The sequence below is a fragment of the Manis pentadactyla genome, chromosome 4, assembly GCF_030020395.1.
Source record: "Manis pentadactyla isolate mManPen7 chromosome 4, mManPen7.hap1, whole genome shotgun sequence".
NCBI lineage: Eukaryota > Metazoa > Chordata > Mammalia > Pholidota > Manidae > Manis > Manis pentadactyla.
Window position 1 is genome coordinate 155,004,907 of NC_080022.1, and position 17,694 is coordinate 155,022,600.

Sequence of the window (17,694 nt, forward strand, 5' to 3'; positions counted from 1 at the left end):
ACACAAAATAAATAAGGAAACAGAGGCACAGAACAACATGTCAGATCAGATGCTCTTGACATATAACTACAGAGCATTCCACCCAAAAGCAGCAGGTTACACATTTTTCTTAGGTCTATATGGAATGTTCTCCAGAATAGGTCACATATTAGGCCATAGAAAGACCGTCAATAAATTTAAAAAGATTGAAATTGTATCAAGCAACTTCTCACACCACAATGGTATAAAACTAGAAATAAATTACCCAAAGATAAAAAAGCCCACAAACACATGGAGACTAAACAATGTGCTTCTAAAGAAGATTGAAGAGAATCAGTGGATGAACAAACAAATCAAAACAAGTAAAGCAATACATGGAGACAAATTTAAATAAAAATACAATAGTCCAAATTTGTGGGATGCTGATAAAGTGGTTCTAAGCGAGAAGTACACAGCAATACAGGCCTACCTGAAGAAACAAGAACAATCCCAAATGAACCGTCTAAATTCACAATTAAAGAAACTAGAAAAAGAAGAACAGATGAAACGCAACGATACTAGAGGAGGGACATAATAAAAATCAAAGCAAAAATAAATAAAATCAAGAAGAATAAAACAATAGAAAAAGTCAGTGAAACCAAGAGCTGGTTCTTTGAGAAGATAAACAAAGAGACAAACCTTTAGCCTGACTTCCAAGAAAAAAGAGACAGTACACACATAAGCAAAATCAGAAATGAAGATGGAAGAGTCACAACAGATACCACAGAAATACAACAGATTATTAGAGAATTCTATGAAGAACTATGTGCCAATAAATTAGGAAATCTAGGAGAAAAGGACCTATTCCTAGAAAAATAAAACCCTCCAAGATTGATCCAGGAAGAAACAGAAAATCTGTACTAACCAATTACCAGCCTCAAAATTGAACTAGTAATCAAAAAACTCCCAACAAACAAAAGACAGGATCAGATAGTTTCGCAGCTGAATTCTACCAAACATGTAAAGAAGAGCTAATACCCATCCTTCTTAAAGTATTTCAAAAAGTTGAAGATGGAATACTTCCAAACTCATTCTGTGAGGCCAGGATCAATCTTAATACCAAAAGCAGAAAAAACAGTACAAAAAAAGAAAATTTTAGACCAATATCCTGATGAACATTGATACAAAAATCCTCAGCAATATATTGGCAAACCAAATTAAAAAATGCAACAAAAGAATCATCTAACACAGGCAAGTAGAATTTATTCCAGCGGTGCAAAATGGTACAATATTTGCAAATCAATCAATATCATACCCTACATTAACAAAAACAAAGATAAAACCACAACTCAGTAGATGCTGAAAAGGCATTTGACAAAATTGAACATCCATTCGTGATAAAAAATGCTTAACCACATGGACATAGAGGGTACATACCGCAATATAATAAAGCCATATATGACAAACCCACAGTTAACATCATACTCAATGGTGAAAAACTGAAAGCTTTTCCTCCAAGATCAGGAACAAGACAAGAATGTCCAGTCTATTTTTATTCAACAAAATACTGCAGGTCCTAGCCACAGCAGTCAAAAAAGATAAAGAGATAAAAGTCATTCAAATTGGTAAGGAAGAAATTACTGTTAATGATTGCAGATGACATATACAGAGAACTGTAAAGACTTCACAAAAAAACTGTTGGAACTAATAACTAGATTCAGCAAAGTTAAAAGTTAGAAAATGAATACACAGAAACATGCTGCTTTCCTGTATACTAACAATGAACTAGCAGAAAGAGAAATAAGGAAAACAATTCCATTGACAATTGCAGTAAAAAGAATAAAATACCTAGGAAGGAACATAACCAAGGAGGTAAAAGACTTATACCCTGAATACTATAAGACACTCATGAGAGCAATTAAAAGAAGACAGCAACAAATGGAAATCTACCCCATGCTTTTGGATCGAAAGAAATAATACTGCCAAAATGACTGTCCTGCCCAAAGCAGTCTACAGATTTGATGCGATCCCTATCAAAATATGAATGACAGTTTTCAATGAACTAGAGCAAATAAGCCTAAAATTCATACAGAACCATAAAAGACCCTGAATAGCCAAAAGAAAGAAGAACAAAATGGGGGTGGGGTATTATGCTCACTGACTTCAAGCTCTACTTCAGAGCTACGGTAATCAAAACAATGTGGTACCAGCACAAGGACAGACCCATAGATCAATAGAACAGAATAGAGAGTCCAGATAGAAGCCCATGCATCTGTGGTCATGTAGTAAATAATAAAGGAGTCATGGATATACAATGGGGAAAAGACAGCCTCTTCAACAAATGGTGTTGGCAAAACTGGACAGCTACATGTAAGAGAATGAACCTAGATTTTTGTCTAACTCCACACACAAAATTAAACTCAAAATGGATCAAAGACTTGAATATAAGTCGTGAAACTGTAAAACTCATAGAAGAAAACATAGGCAAAATCTCTTGAGTATAAACATGAGCAACTTTTTTCCTGAACACATCTCCTTGGGAAAGGGAAACAAAATAAAAAAATGAACAAATGGGACTCCATCGAGCTAAAAAACTTCTGTACAGCAAAGGACACCATCAGAACAAAAAGGCATCCTGCAGTATGGGAAAATATATTCGTAAATGACTCATCTGACAAGGGTTTAACATCCAACATATGTTAGGGACTCACATGCTTCAACACCAAAATAAGAAATAACCTAATTTAAAATTGCATGTCTGACCTGAACAGACATTTCTCCAAAGAAATACAGATGGTCAACAGGCACAGGCTCCACATTGGTAATCATCAAGGAAATGGAAATCAAAGCCACAGTGAGATTATCACCTCACACCAGTCAGTTTGGCCACTATCCAAAAGATAAGAAATAGCAAGTATTGGCAAGGATGTGAGAAAAAGGGAACCCTCCTGCAGTGTTGGTGGGAATGTAAATTGGTGCAGCCACTCTGGAAAGCACTATGGAGGTTCCTCACAAAAGGAAAACTAGAAATGTCGTATGACCCAGTAATTCCACCTCTAGAAATTTACCAGAAGAAAACAAAGTTTCTCATTCAAAAAGAAACATGCACCCTTATGTTTATTGTCACATTATTTACAATAGCCAAGATACAGAAGCAACGATCATGTCCATCAATAGGTGAATGGGTAAAGAAGATGTGGTACCTACACACAATGGAATATTTTTAGCCATAGAAAACAGAGAACTTCCTGCCACTTGCAACAATATGGGTGGATCTAGAGGGTATTATGCTCAGTGAAATAATCCATGCAGAGAAAGACATATACTACATGATTTCACTTATTTATGGGATATAAAAACAAAACAAAACAAACAAAAGCAGTAGATTCACAGACACTGAGAAATGACTGGTGATTACCATGGGGGGGGTTGGGGTTGATGGGTGGGAGGTGAGGGGGATAAAGGGGCATAAAAATTCTCAATCATAATATAAGTTGGTCATGGGTATGGTAATAGAGCATGGAGACTATAGCCACTGATTTTGTAACATCTTCCTATGCTGACGGTAACTGTACTAGGTGGGTGAGGATATAATAATATGGGTAACTGTTGAACCACCGTTTTGTATACTTGAAATCAGTAAAGGATTATATACCAACTGTATTTCTTTAAAATAAAAAAATAAAGAAGGGGTATGCAGGCCAAGGTAAGGTGTTTGGTAAAGACACTATGGGTAGTAGGCAAAATCTGAATCCTATAGGCTTTCTTAGACCATGACAGAAATTTTATTTTAAATGCTTTTGGAAAGGGATTGGCTCCACATCCCTTCCCAAGGGGTGGAAGGTAAGGGAGGAAATGTACCACAGTGGCTAAGAGATAAAGTTTGGAGCCAAAATTCACAATGCTTTTATTTACCGTACAGACTTTGGCAAATTAATATATTGTGACACAGTTTTTTTGTCTGTAAGATGGTGCTAATAATGGTACCTACCTCATACTGTTGTATTAGATGACTTAATACATGTGAAGTTCTTAAAAGTAGTGCCTGGTACATAGTAGATGCTCTATAAATGTTTGCTGTTACTATTGTTTGTTGAAGTAGGTCAGTGGCATGATCCAGTTTGTTTTTGGCCAGTAGTTCAAATGCACAGGGAGGAGCCTCTGCTACGTCCCTGTAGCTGCTGTAGGCAGGGCCCCATTCTGGCTCTCCTGGCGCGATGGGGGAGTACATCAGGTGTGTGAGAACAGTGCTTGCTGGGAGGAAGGAGCAGGAGGCTGAGAATCGCATTTGGGGGCTGCAGCGCTGCGTTCCTAGCCAGGGGAATGGAGCATCTGAAGCTCTTGAAAGTTCTCAACCTGCTGGGCCGAGTTTGCTGGGACGATTTTTTCCACTTGCCCTTTCCCCTGAGCAGCAAGCTCTGTGTGATCCTTGCCCTGTTAGTGCCCCTCTTACTGTTGGGTAGTCTTTCAAAGTGCCACCTTTCTTTTGTCCCCTATAAGTGTCTGGAATCTCAGTCTCTCCAAGTATTCCATCTGTCTTTGCTTTCCAGCCCCACTAATCTCCAGAGCAGATGTCCAGGGCTGGGTGTTCAGCAGTCTTGGGCTTCGACTCCCTCCCTGCTTCATTTCTTTTCTGCCTGTGATCTGCAGTGGGGGGAGGGCTTGGGTCCCACCGGATCGCATCTTTGTTACTTAACCCTTTTCTATGACGTCTTCTCTTTTCCATAGATGTAGGCAGTCTGTTCTGCAGTCTTTGGGTTGCTCTTTCAGGATTAGTTGTATTTGCTGTCTTTCCATGTTATATGTGGTTTCCAGAGGAGGTTTCTGCCTCCCTTCTCATGCCACCATCTTTTTCTCATCTCTCGCCTCCTGGCTTTAGAGCTTTAAAGGACGGGATGACTTTGTTAGAACTAATAGCTAATTTCTTTCAAGTTGAAGCTAATATTCATTGACTATTCCAAATATCTTAAGGCCCTTAAAAATTATGCTCACTCTACTCTGCCTGTGTTGTATAAATGGGAAAATAAAGCCTGGATGATAACATACTATTTACAATATAGTTTCCTGAATATCTTAGGCTCACTCTTGAGACCTACTGCTCAGGAAGAAAAAGATTCTTTTCAAAATGTTGCTGCTTATTGATAATGCACCCGGTCAACCAAAAACTCTGATGGAGATATACAATGAGATGAATGTCTTTTTCATGCCTACTAACACAGCATCTATTCTGAAGTCCATGGATCAAGGAGTCATTTTTGACTTTGAAGTCTTGTTATTTAAAAAATATATTTCATAAGGCTATACCTGCCATAGACAGTGATTGCTCTGATGGATTTGGGCAAAGTAAACGTAAATCTTCTGGAAAGGATTCACCATTCTAGATACCATTAAGAACATTCAGGATTCATGGTAAGAGGTCAAAATATCAACATGAATAGGATTTTTGAAGAAGTGGGTTCCAACCGTCATGGATAGCTTTCAAGGATTCAGGACATCAGAGGAGGATGTAACTCAGATGTGGTGGAAAAAGTGAGAGAACTAGAATTAGAAGTGGCACCTGAAGATGTGACTGAACTGCTGCAGTCTCATGATAAAGCTTTAATGGATAAGGAGTTGCTTCTTACGGGTGAACAAAGTGGTTTCTTGAGATGGAATCTTCTTCACAGCAGTGAAGATGCTGTGAAGATTGCTGAAATGAGAACAAAGGATTTAAAATACTCTATAAACTTAGTTCATAAAGCAGTGATAGTATTTGAGATAGTTGATCCCAATATTGAAAGAAGTTCTTCTGTATAAAATGCTGTCAAATGGCATCACATGCTACAGAGAAACTGAAAGGAAGAATATACGTCATTGTTGTCTTACTTTAAGAAATCTCCATAGCCTCTGCAGCCTTCAGCAATCATTGCAGATGAGAAAACTACCATCAACATCAAGGCAGGACCCTCCACCAGCAAAAAAGATTATGACTTGCTGAAAGCTCAGGTGATGGTTAGCAATAACAAAATTTTAAAGATATGTACATTGTTCTGTAGACATAATGCCATCTCACACTTTACAGCCTGTAGTATAAATATTTCTATATGCACTGCGAAAAACAAAAAAAAAATCATTTGATTGCCTTTATTGCAGTAGTCTAGGATCAAATATGCAATATCTCCGAGAGGTATGCCTGTATTGCTACATTTCTCCCCAAAGTTATTGTGCCTGGTTATTAAAATCCCACTGTATTGGTGACTTACTGCTGTCTAACAGAATACTCCCAAACTTAGCAGTGTAAAACATTATCCCTCGTGGTTTCTGTGGCTCAGGAACCTGGGAGTAGCTTAGCCTAGGTGGTTCCAGCTCAGGGTCTCTCGCATGGTTGCAATCAAGATGTCATTTATAGCTGTGGTCATCTAGCTATGGGACATTTGCTTCTAGGATGGCTTACTTATATTGTTGTTGGCAGTATTCCTCAGTTCTTTGCCCTGTGGGCCTCTTCTTAGGGTTGCTTGAATGTCTTCATGCTGTGACAGCTGGCTTCCCCAGGTGGGTAATCCAAAAGAGCAATGCGGTAGCCACAGTGTGTTTTTATGATCTCGTGTCATAAGTGATACATCATTAGTCATCCTTATTTGTGAGCACTGAGACACTAAATTCTAGCCCACTCTTAAAAGAAGGGGAATTAAGCCCTGCATAAAAAGAGTATCAGAGAATTTGTGCACATATTTAAAAACCACACGCAGAGTTCACACTTCTTCGATTGTCCATTCATTCACGAAATACTTATTAAGTACCTGCTATGTGCCAGGTACTGGGGACTCAGCAATGAACAAAACAATAAAAAATTCCTGGACTAATGGAAATCTCTTCTGTGAAGAGAAAACAGATAATAAACTAAAATAGTGGCATACAGAAGGCATTCAAAGACTTGCAATTGAATGAGGAATTGACTGTAGATAGAAAAGGGGAAAAGGTCCACTGACTATAAGCCCTGAGATACTCTCAATGTGAAGACGTGGGGGTATGAATGGAGGAACAAGGCAAAACAAAAGTGAGAAAGAGCCACAAGTGAAATAGAAAGTAATTCAGTGGAGAGTGTCTTAAAAGCTAAATGAAGAAAGTTGTTGAAGAAGTTGTTCAGGAAAGTTGTTCAAGTTTGTTAAAAAATAAGACATATATTTTGCTAAATGTCAATTATACCCAATTTTAAGAAATATTTTTTATTTTATTTTGTTTGGTTTGGTTTTGTTATCATTAATCTAAAATTACATGAAGAACATTATGTTTACTAGGCTCCCCCTTCACCAAGTCCCCCCGACAGACCCCTTCACAGTCACTGTCCATCAGCATAGTAAGATGCTGTAGAATCACTGCTTGTCTTCTCTGTGCTGCCCAGTGCTCCCCGTGCTCACTCCACACTATACATGCTAATCGTAATGCCCCCTTTCTTTTCCCCCACCCTTATCCCTCCCTTCCCATCCATCCTCCCCAGTCTCTTTCCCTCTGGTAACTGTTAATCCATTCTTGGGTTCTGTGATTCTGCTGCTGTTTTGTTCCTTCAGTTTTCCTTTGTTCTTATACTCCACATATGAGTGAAATCATTTGATACTTGTCTTTCTCTGCCTGGCTTATTTCACTGAGCATAATACCCTCTAGCTCCATCCATGTTGTTGCATATGGTAGGATCTGTTTTTTTCTTACGACTGAGTAATGTTCCACTGTGTATACGTACCAAATCTCCTTTATCCATTCATCTACTGATGGACATTTAGGTTGCTTCCATATCTTAGCTATTGTAAATAATGCAGTGATAAACATAGGGGTGCATCTGTCTTTTTAAACCTGGAGTGCTGCATTCTTAGGCTAAATTCCTAGAAGTGGAATTCCTGGGTCAAATGATATTTCCATTTTGAGCATTCTGGTGAACCTCCATACTGCTTTCCACAATGGTTGAACTAATTTACATTCCCACCAGAAGTGTAGGAGGGTTCCCCTTTCTCCACAACCTCGCCAACATTTGTTGTTGTTTGTCTTTTGGATGGTGGCGATCCTTACTGGTGTGAGGTGATATCTCATTGTGGTTTAATTTGCATTTCTCTGATGGCAAGTGATGTGGAGCATCTTTTCATGTGTCGGTTGGCCATTTGAATTTCTTCTTTGGAGAACTGTCTATTCAGCTCCTCTAGCCCATTTTTTAATTGGATTATTTGCTTTTTGTATGTTTGAGGTGTGTGAGCTCTTTATATATTTTGGATGTCAATCCTTTATCGGATCTGTCATTTATGAATATATTCTCCCATACTGTAGGATACCTTTTTCTTCTATTGATGGTGTCCTTTGCTGTACAGAAGCTTTTTAGCTTGATATAGTCCCACTTGTTCATTTTTGCTTTTGTTTCCCTTGCCCAGGGAGATATGTTCATGAGGAAGTCACTCATGTTTATATCCATGAGATTTTTGCCTATGTTTTTTTCTAAGAGTTTTATGGTTTCATGACTTACATTCAGATCTTTGATCCATTTCGAATTTACTTTTGTGTATGGGGTTAGACAGTGATCCAGTTTCATTCTCTTACATGTAGCTGTCCAGTTTTGCCAGCACCATCTGTTGAAGAGACTGTCATTTCCCCTATTGTATGTCCATGGCTCCTTTATCGAATATTAGTTGACCATATATGTTTGGGTTAATGTTTGGAGTCTCTATTCTCTTCCACTGGTGTGTGGCTCTGTTCATGTGCCAGTATGAAATTGTCTTGATTACTGTGGTTTTATAGTAGAGCTTGAAGTAGGGGAGTGAGTCCCCCCCCCTTTATTCTTCCTTCTCGGGATTGCTTTGGCTATTCGGGGTCTTTGGTGGTTCCATATGAATTTTTGAACTATTTGTTCCAGTTCATTGAAGAATGCTGTTGGGAATTTGATAGGGATTGCATCGAATCTGTATATTGCTTTGGGCAGATGGCCATTTAATTCTTCCTAGCCAGGAGCTTGGGATGAGTTTCCATTTGTTAGTGTCCTCTTTAATTTCTCTTAAGAGTATGTTGTAGTTTTCATGGTATAGGTCTTTCACTTCCTTGGGTAGGTTTATTCCTAGGTATTTTATTCTTTTTGATGCAATTGTGAATGGATTTGTTTTCCGATTTCTCTTTTTTTATTTCATTGTAAGTGTATAGGAAAGCCACAGATTTCTGTGTGTTAATTTTGTATCCTGCAACTTTGCTGAATTCCGATATTAGTTCTAGTAGTTTTGGAATGGAGTCTTTAGGGCTTTTTATGTACAATATCATGTCATCTGCAAATAGTGACAATTTGACTTCTTCTTTACCAATCTGGATTCCTTGTATTTCTTTGTTTTGTCTAATTGCCATGGCTAGGACCTCCAGTACTATGTTGGATAACAGTGGGGAGAGTGGACATCCCTGTCTTGTTCCCGATCTCAGAGGAAAAGCTTTCAGACTCTCGCTGCTCAATATGATGTTAGCTGTGGGTTTATCATATATGGCCTTTATTATGTTGAGGTACTTGCCCTCTATGCCCATTTTGTTGAGAGTTTTTATCATGAAAGGATGTTGAATTTAGTTGAATGCTTTTTCAGCATGTATGGAGATGATCATGTGGTTTTTGTCTTCTTTTTGTTGATGTGGTGGATGATGTTGATAGATTTTCGAATGTTGTACCATCCTTGCATCCCTGGGATGAATCCCACTTGGTCATGGTGTATGATCCACTTGATGTATTTTTGAGTTCGGCTTGCTAATATTTTGTTGAGTGTTTTTGCATCTATGTTCATCAGGGATATTGGTCTGTAGGTTTCTTTTTTGGTGGGGTCTTTGGCTGGTTTTGGTATTAGGGTGATGTTAGCTTCATAGAATGCGTTTGGGAGTATTCCCTCCTCTTCTATTTTGTGGAAAACTTTAAGGAGAATGGTACTATGTCTCCTCTGTATGTCTGATAAAATTCCGAGGTATATCCATCTGGCCTGTCTATTGTTTTATTCTTCTCAATTTTATTTATTTCTTCTGTGATCTTTATTATGTTCCTCCATCTGCTGAGCTTAGGCCTCATTTGTTCTTCTTTTTCCAATTTTGATAATTGTGACATTAGACTATTAATTTGGGATTGTTTTTCGTTCTTTAAATATGCCTGGATTGCTATATACTTTCCTCTTAAGACTGCTTTTGCTGCATCCCATAGAAGTTGGGGCATTGTTTTTTATTGTCATTTGTTTCCATATATTACTGGATCTCCATTTTAATTTGGTCGTTGATCCATTGATTATTTAGGAGCACGTTGTTAAGCCTCCATGTGTTTGTGAGCCTTTTTGCTTCCTTTGTACAATTTATTTCTACTTTTATACCTTTGTGGTCTGAAAAGTTGGTTGGTAGGATTTCAATGTTTTGGAATTTACTGAGGCTCTTTTTGTGGCCTAGTATGTGGTTTATTCTGGAGAATGCTCCATGTGCACTTGATAAGAATGTGTATCCTGTTGCTTTTGGCTGTAGAGTTCTATAGATGTCTATTAGGTCCATCTGTTCTAGTGTGTTGTTCAGTGCCTCTGTGTCCTTACTTATTTTCTGTCTTCTGGATCTTTCTTGTGGAGTGAGTGGTGTGTTAAAGTCTCCAAAAATGAATGCATTGCATTCTATTTCCTCCTTTAATTCTGTTAGTTTTTGTTTCACAAAGATTGGTGCTCCTGTAGTGGGTGCATATATGTTTATAATAATTATATCCTCTTATTGGACTGAGCCCTTTATCATTATGTAATGTCCTTCTTTATCTCTTGTTACTTTCTTTGTTTTGAAGTCTATTTTGTCTGATACTAGTATTGCAACACCTGCTTTTTTCTCTCTGTTGTTTGCATGAGATATCTTTTTCCATCCCTTGACTTTTAGTCTGTGCATGTCTTTGGGTTTGAGGTGAGAGTCTCTTGTAAGCAGCATAATAATGGGTCTTGCTTTTTTATCCATTCTATTACTCTGTGTCTTTTGATTGGTGCATTCAGTCCATTTACATTTAGGGTGATTATTGAAAGATATGTACTTATTGCCATTGCAGGCTTTAGATTCGTGGTTTCCAGAGGTTCACGGTTAGCTTGTTTACTACCTTACTCTCTGACTTAACTCGCTTATTGAGCTATTATAAACACAGTCTGATGATTATTTCTCTCCCTTCTTATTCCTCTTCCTCCATTTTTCATATGTTGTGTGTTTTGTTCTGTGCTCTTTTTAGGAGTGCTCCCATCTAGAGCAGTCCCTCTAAGATACCCTGTAGAGGTGGTTTGCGGGAGGCAAATTCCCTCAACTTTTGCTTGTCTGGGAATTGTTTAATTCCTCCTTCATATTTGAATGATAATCGTGCTGGATACAGTATCCTTGGTTCAAGGCCCTTCTGTTTCATTGCATTAAATATATCATGCCATTTTCTTCTGGCCTGTAAGGTTTGTGTTGAGAAGTCTCATGATAGCCTGATGGGTTTTCCTTTATAGGTGACCTTTTTTCTCTGTCTGGCTGCCTTTAATACTCTGTCCCTGTCCTTGATCTTTGCCATTTTAATTATTATGTGTATTGGTGTTGTCCTTCTTGGGTCCCTTCTATCTGTTGTTCTGTGTGCTTCTGTAGTCTGAGCAACTATTTCCTCCCCCGGTTTGGGGAAGTTCTCAGCAATTATTTCTTCAAAGGCACTTTCTATCCCTTTTTCTCTGTTTTCCTCTTCTGGTACCCCTATAATGCGGATATTGTTCCTTTTGAATTGGTCACACAGTTCTCTTAATATTGTTTCATTCCTGGAGATCCTTTTATCTCTCCTTGCATCATCTTCTATGCGTTCCTGTTCTCTGGTTTCTATTCCATCAATGGCCTATTGCATCTTATCCATTCTGCTTATAAATCCTTCCCGACATTGTTTCACTTCTGTAATCTCCCTCTGGACGTCATCCTTTAGCTCTTGTATATTTCTCTGCAGCTCTGTCAGCATGTTTATGATTTTTATTTTGAATTATTTTTCAGGGAAACTGGTTAGGTGTGTCTGTGCAGATCCTCTCTCAGGTGTTGTCTGAACTATCTTGGACTGGACTAAATTTTTTTGCCTTTTCATGGTGATAGCGGTGGCTGTAGGCACTTTGCGGGTGTGTCAGCTGGGAGAAGAAAGTCCTTTCCTGTTTGCTAGATGTCTTGCACTTCTCAGCTGCCTGTGTCGGTTACCCGCACTCCTGGGGCAGCCTCCGGGTTAATCCCCTAAGCTGCTGTGGGTGGGGTCTCCGTCAGAGCAGCGCGGAGCCCTGCGGGGAGTGGCAGGCATGCCAGGTGTGCTCCTCTGCAGTAGCGGCACCCCTGCCAGGCATCTGTGTGCCAGCAGCAGCCTTTGGGTCTGGCCTGGGTGGCTGTGCATTGGGCTGGGATTCTGGTCGGCTTCTGGGAGCGTTGCTGCTCCCTCTGGCTCCGCTGCAGGTGTGTGCAGGGCTCTCCCGCACGGGCCTCTACTGGGCTCCTCTGGCTCTACTGCCACAGGTGCACACGAGCTGCACCCGGGCTGTTTGGTTGCGATTTGCTCCGCGTCCCTTCCAGTGGTGCTGCCACCGGCATGCGCTGGCTCTCTCCCGCTACTGCGCCAGTGTTTCAGGGTCCATGCCAGGAATGACTGACAGGCTGCGTAGTGCCGTGAGGGGCTTCAGAGCTGCGCTGCCTCCCCAGGGCTTACGGTGCTAAGGTTCCCTGGGATTCCCAGCTCCTGGCTAAGTGTGCAGGGACGACTTCGTCCAGCCATGGCGTCCCTGTCTCTTTAAGACTTGCAGAAAGCACTCGCTTTTCTTTTGTCTCGGGGTACTGTTTGCGGGGACCTGCCCACAGGTTTTGCTTTTCAGTTTCTCTAATATCAAGCACCCCATGCACCTTGTGTCTGCGATCCGGGTGTGAATTTCGAGAGCTGGTTGTTTAGCAGTCCTGGGCTTTCACTCCCTCCCCGTTCCAACCCCTTTCTTTCCACTTGGTTTTGGGGTGGGGGAGCGTTCAGTTCCCACCTGGCCGTGGCTTGTATTTTACCCCCTTCGTGTGATGTTAAGTTCTCACAGATGTAGATGTCTCCTGGCTGTTGTACTGCATCCACTGGTGTCTCTTTTAGGAATAGTTGTATTTATTGTATTTTCATAAATATATATGTTTTGGGGAGGAGATTGCCTCTGAACTCCTCACACCGCCATCTTCCCGTGATCCCTGTATCTTACCCTTTTAACGAGATGCTGAGTTCTTGCAGATGTAGGTGTAGCCTGGCTGTTGTACTGTATCTTCTGCGCTCTCTCTTAGGAATAGTTGTATTTGCTGTAGTTTCAAAATATGTATGGTTTGGGGAGATTTCCACCACCGTACTCACACTGCCATCTTGAGAATCTCCTCTTCACTGCTGAATTTTGTCAAACATTTAGTGAATACCTAATACCCAACCTCCTTAAAGTTTTCCAAAAAGTAGAAGAGGAGGGAATACTACCAAACTCATTCTCTGAGGCCAGCATCACTCTAATACCAAAACCAGGTAAAGACACCACAAAAAAAAGAAAATTACAGACCAATATCCCCGGTTTGGGTCAGGCCATTAAACAGTACAATAGGATATCTGGAGCCATGTGTTCCTAAGAGCTTGCAATGACGTTTAAATTTGTCATTGAGAAAGAGGGCCACTGCTTTGACAGGAAGCTCCATCCTGGCCTTGCAAACAACAAAGCAGTTTAAGGTGAGATGTTTACCAAAAGTCATATCCTAATGCTTGGTATGGGGAATTCCTGGGGTTACAATTTTAGGTTTGGATAATCTTAGCCTAGCCTTGTTCTTATAGAGCAAATGAAAATAAAATGAACTATCGAAGAATCTAAATTGAAATGCAAATAACACTCAGTTGTTACTCTGAGTAACATGTTACTCTGTCCTGGAAAAGTTACCTAGCTCCTCCTCCCCCACATTCCTCACCTAGCATTTTTTCACCATTCTGATCAGGACAAATAAAAAAATGAAATCCAAAGAAGCCATTCTACTGCTGGGTAACAGCCTCTGCATGATGCTTGATGAAGAAGAATGTCTGACACTTGTTCCCCCTTCCCCCAGCACCTGGTGCAGTGGGGATTTCATTAATTAGGGTCTCCAGTCCCATATGCAGGACTGTAGGATTATTCAGAACTGCCAGCAAAGTGGAAGCTGCCCCGTGGTGTTTTAACACCCCTCACCTCTCCCCTCCCCACCCTGCTGAAAGGGCCCCTAAGGACTAAATCTGGATCATATTCTAGGCCAGATACCATGGGACTGTGATTCTTTAAGATAATAGCTTTTGGAGAAATTATGGTTGGTTTCCTTTCCTTTTTCATAGGAAAGCAAGCTTGCAGGGGGTGGGTACACAAACATATACCTTTTCGGTATAGTCTTGAGCTCTCAGAACAGCAGAACAGCCCTCGTCCAGGTTCCACTAATTCCCATGGACCCACAGCACTAACACCTAAAGCCCTCAACTATTTCTCCTCCATGGCCTTTGGGCTCACAGGCTATCTCAGGAAGCTGCTTCTTTCTCATCTCCTCATCGCTACTTGATGGCATCACTACTTTTTCAGTCCCCTTTGGCCAAGAAAGTACAGTTCCTATTCAAGCAGGTTTGGATAACCATGTCCTTTAGCAGTGAAGGAATCACCTGAATTGGCTCTGTTTTGGTTAATAGCAAATCATATGACACCAGTTAGAAAAACCCCAGCTACACTTTTCTGAGAGAATGTGAGTCCCTCCTTGAACAGAGTAAGCTACAAGTTTGAGGAAGCAAGAAACAAACAAACCCAAAGTACCACTGACTTGGAGTTTTCCAGGTGGTGAGTCTTTAGCGATCCTCTCAGGCCTCATTTCCCACCTCTTGGTCTCCTCATTACTCATAAACACCTCCAGGCAGTGAGGGGGAACACTCCAGTGATGTAATTAAAGGAGGCATTATTTCTGAAGTAGAGACTGAGTCCTCTGTCTACACCAATGAATCAGAATGCAGGAAGCAGACAGCTGCCTCTGCAGGCTTCTTTGAGTTCTGCTAAGTTCTGATTTCTGATACCTAAGTGTCTTGCCAATGGGTTTCAGTCCCTGGCAAGTTCACTATAGATTCAATGTTACCAAAGAAATTGACAGCAGAACGTTCTTGGGGTGAAAGGGTTATTCCCAACTTTATTCTCAGGTGGCAGGTCAGTCACTAAAGTCCTGTTCACTCAGAGTGAGTCTGCATGCAGCAAGTTGGTCTCTGCCTCTGGGCCTCTCTGCCTGCACACCTGTCCTCTGGGCCTCTCTGCCTGCACACTCTTCCCACACAGCCATCCTCCGGGCCTCTGTCCTCAGTGCTGCCACCACTCCAGCCTCTGCTCTGCTCTCTTGCAGCCTTGCAGCTGTGCCACCATGTTGCACCCAGAACACTGGGCAGAGCTCTTCATATAGAGTCACCAGTCATCTTTGCCCACAGGTGTGCAGTGAGCTAGTCAACCAGGGCCAGGTGAGAATCCTGGCTGCAGGAACTCTCATTTTATCCACACTAAGGCTGCTCAGTGATAACTTAACTCTCTCAAAAATTTAGTATTTTATTTACTTATACATAGGTTTCCAGGGTGGCTCGGCCAAAGATGGCAGTATGAAAAACAAATCACCAGATCCTTGCTTTGAGATTTGTCATCTCTCTTTTGAGTGGATATCCTTTCTAAGACTTGAGTAGTGTTAGAAAAGAGGACTGACACAGGAAGTGTCATCTTGGATTTTATATATATATATAACCTCAAAACTACCTGAGTCAGAAGCTCCTCTGTACTCATCTTCCACCCAGACCACAAGATCCTTTTTCAATCACTCTTAGTAATAATGCCAAGATCTCTCTCTTTAGAAATGAACTTCAGCATGAATCCTCTCCCTGCTTAAAGAAGCAGATATACTTGGTCATGTGGTAGAACTTGGTAACAATGCCAATGAATCTCAGTGATTCTACAGCCAAGTCACAAAGGACAGCATCAGAAATTGTCTCACTAGTTTGCAGAGATAAAATTGAGAAGTTGTAGCTATCTGGGTGCCTGGAGATGAAATGAATGCCTCAGGAGGCAGTTTAAGTGCCGCATCATTGGTGTGGATGTGCAACCTGGACTGCCACTTGGCACAGATCATGGGAGGACATGTGTGGGGAAATAAGGTGGCCTAGATTAGATCTAAGGTCTCTTCTCATCTGAGAGCTGGTGAACTGAAATAATGCTATTGAGCTCAATGGGTTATAAAATTGTCCGGTTGGTGTATGGGCTTGAAGATCAGATCACAGACCTGATCCAGATCCTGGGAGTTGGGAGATGACCTAAAGATTTTAATTAAAATAACTCTGCTAAAGTGACCAGAGGATGTTTTAAAATAGCCAATAATCATGCACTAAAGTGTCCAGGAAGAGCTAAATTTTGAAAAATGGAATTTCATGAAAACAAACAATAAAAGACATCAACGCATCAAAAAATAAACATCTCTAGCCTTTCAGCCATCCTGTGTAATCAGAGAATACCTTGCCGTATGTTTATCACTAGTATGGCTGAACAAAAATCTCTCTCCAACTTGTTTGCCTCTGAATAATATATAAATTACAGTTTCCCTGCAACGAAGGCATGTCATTATTTTTTGAATGCCCAGAAAGAAATGTTTTGTCTGTCCTCTGAAGCTCTGTGTGCTGAGCCATGCTCACCCGCCTGTGGAGCTGGCAGAGCCCCCCTGTCCGCCCTCCATCCTCTAGGTGCTGCTTCTGTAGATCTAGCCTCTGTGCCCAGCATTAACCAGTAGCGGCTCTGTTTAATCAACAACCTGGCCTCCTGCTCCTGGCTGATAATTTGCCTGCAAGCTCAAAATTCCCTGATTATCAATGGTACCTTTGTAGAGATATTTTCCAGAGGGCAATTAGTAACTTGTGTGGTGGATAGAGCACTGAGGTAGTTTGGAGATGTGGCTTCTAGTTTCTACTTCATCTGACTCATGACCTTGGGGAAGTTATTTCGTGATTTGTTCCCTATGAAAAGACTGAGACTGTGAATAGACCTTAATTTGGTCTGTTAGAATATAATGAAACAGTCAAAGCAGCTAGATCCTGTTCTCCGAGTCTATTAAAGACCTCTGTGATGAAATGCCATTTACTTTCTGCTCTGAATCTATTCTCCACTTCTTATGAAGCGAGATGTCCCAGTTATTAATTCCATTGCAAAGTTGGGAAGGGCCTGGAAGATGGGCATCTCTGAGGCTCTCAGGCTGAGCCTGGGCTGCCCACTGTACACTGCCCACACACAGACACACACAGTCTGAGAACCATAATGTGGCTGATGAGTCTCACACTGGTTCATTTGTTGCAGCCAGAGACCACCTGTTTTCCTATTTCTTTTGAATCATGGTCAGAGAAACTGTGGTTAAGGTCTCACAACTAGTATTGATGGGGCTGAAGATGAGGACCCAGATCAGTGCTGTGAAGCAATTCCCACAAAACTTGTGACCCCCTGAAGAACTTCCATCTCACCATGCCTCAAAGAAGGCACAATTGAATGGACCAAAAAAAAAAAAAAAATCCCTGACAAACTTGCAGCATTGAGAAAAAGAATTAGGTTTTCTTCCACTCTCTGAAAAAGTCAATGCAACCCTTCAGTGTTCATGGATTTCCACTTTTTTTCCTACTTCAAACGAGGCCAATTTAATAAACAAAAGTCAGACAAAATACATTTGTTTAATAAACAAAATACATTGGTGAGGGGA

At 40.8% G+C, this 17,694-nt stretch overlaps 1 protein-coding gene across 3 annotated transcripts in view; it reads left to right on the plus strand.

Annotated features, from left to right (window-relative positions):
* The window catches only part of LOC130683540 (protein phosphatase 1D-like), a 223,398-nt gene that overhangs the window by 158,400 nt on the left and 47,304 nt on the right, over nt 1-17,694 (plus strand). The gene's annotated exons all lie outside the window — the stretch shown is intronic.